The 1,773-nt window shown below is 44.3% G+C and overlaps 1 non-coding gene across 1 annotated transcript; it reads left to right on the top strand.

Moving 5' to 3' along the window:
- The first annotated feature begins 923 nt into the window (after window positions 1-923).
- TRNAH-GUG (transfer RNA histidin (anticodon GUG)) lies at window positions 924-995 on the top strand. Its single transcript has one exon. It is a non-coding gene; the product is annotated as a tRNA-His (tRNA).
- The last annotated feature ends 778 nt before the right edge of the window (window positions 996-1,773 follow it).

Raw genomic sequence — 1,773 nt, 5'->3', positions numbered from 1 at the left:
CGTCGTCGTTGTTGTTGTTGTTGTTGTTGTTGTTGTTGTTGTTGTTGTTGTTGTTGTTGTTGTTGTTGTTGTTTTCTATCCCATTACCTCCATCTTCTTCCCTAAAAGCGTTGCAAATATTCCAAATATGGTCAAGTTTTCAAGTAGGTCAACTTGCTGCGCTAACCATTACCAGAATCATATTTCACGCCCACCACTTTCATCGTCTTATTGGGATCGTGCAGCATTGAAAACGACGACACAGGCAAGGCTTAAACAGTAAGCTTGTCATTCGGGGTTACAGCATGGCGCTATTGATCACGAGGTCGCGTGTTCGATCCCAACCACGGCACCGTCGCATTTCAAAGAGGGGGAAATTCGAAAACGCCTGCATCCCGTGCAATGCGTGCACGTTAAAGAACCACAGGTGGTAAAAATGTTCTGGAGCCATCTCCCATAACCCTGGAGTTGCATTGCGACGGTAAACTCCATCAATTGATCACTCAATCAACCTATTTATTTGTGATTCAATTAATTAATCAAAAGCTTACTTCTCTGAATCGTTCAGAGGCCAGCTGAGCTGCAACATTCAAGAAATACAGGCGCACGATGCCAACACAGCCATTGCTTCGCTTCGGGGCTTTTATATGGTTCTTCATTTGTTTTGCTGTTTCTTATTCGGCCTTGCACACCGTTCATGGTGGCATGGCATGGCATGGCAAGAACTTTATTTTAGTCCAGAGAAACTAGGGTCCGAGGGCACAAGCCCCCAGGCTAAGTCGGTGGCTCCACCCACGTAGGCACCGGTAGGCCAAAGGCTTTCCCGATGTCGTGAGCTCTCCGGACGGCCAGGAGTTCATGGTGACCCAGTTTTTCTTCCGCCGGTCGCGCTCTTCTGAGATCCGCCTCAGTTTCTTTCTCCCTTGCAGCCATCCAACCGGACAGCCGTGATCGTATAGTGGTTAGTACCTTGCGTTGTGGCCGCAATAACCCAGGTTCGAATCCTGGTCACGGCATGTTTTTTTAAACTTTTTTACTAACATTCTTTTGGTATTATGTCCCGAAACAACTTTGCCTGTACTGAGCTTCTGGGCTAGAAGCCTCTATCGACACAGTGAGTCGCGATAGGAAAACATGCTTTTCTTATTATCTGATAGTAAGGTGGTCATGCAGGCTACTTAGTGCTCGCTAATTATTAAGAATATCGCTCAGAAGAAGCACTTCCCACAGTAAAAAATAAAAATTTTGGCAAGGCTATTAGTGGGCAGAGGAAGACAACACGCCCGTGTACTTATCCGCCAGCCGTATGTGCGCACCCAATCAACAGTCAACGGACGTACCATCAGCCTCGAAAGCTGAAAGCCTCGGTGAGATTCACTTAATTTGCGGAAGGACGACGTGTTTTTTCAGTTTGGAATAGAAAACCGCAAGGGCTGATGAACGCGTGCTCGCGTATTACAAGTCTAGCTAAGCGCGTCGTTTTCTTATAGCGATTGTTTCTTACAAGGATCTTGAAAACAACGAGAACCAAGTTGCCTTCTCTTTGTCAGGCATCATGCGCGCTCTGACGGGCGAGTTCTTCCGAACCAAAGGTGCGATTTTCTATTTCTAAAAGTACCCTCTTGTGAAAAAAAATGTCATTATACCGATAGCTCTTATTTGACTGTCGTAAAGCTAGAATATTTCCTAGTTTTTTGAAGAATATGAACTCCATACTAAATCCTTAACACCGCACCAAATTGAAATATAACATATATATATATATATATATATATATATATATATATATATATA

Source organism: Dermacentor andersoni, chromosome 3 (assembly GCF_023375885.2).
Source record: "Dermacentor andersoni chromosome 3, qqDerAnde1_hic_scaffold, whole genome shotgun sequence".
NCBI classification, from domain to species: domain Eukaryota; kingdom Metazoa; phylum Arthropoda; class Arachnida; order Ixodida; family Ixodidae; genus Dermacentor; species Dermacentor andersoni.
This window is presented reverse-complemented; position numbering and strand designations above follow the sequence as displayed.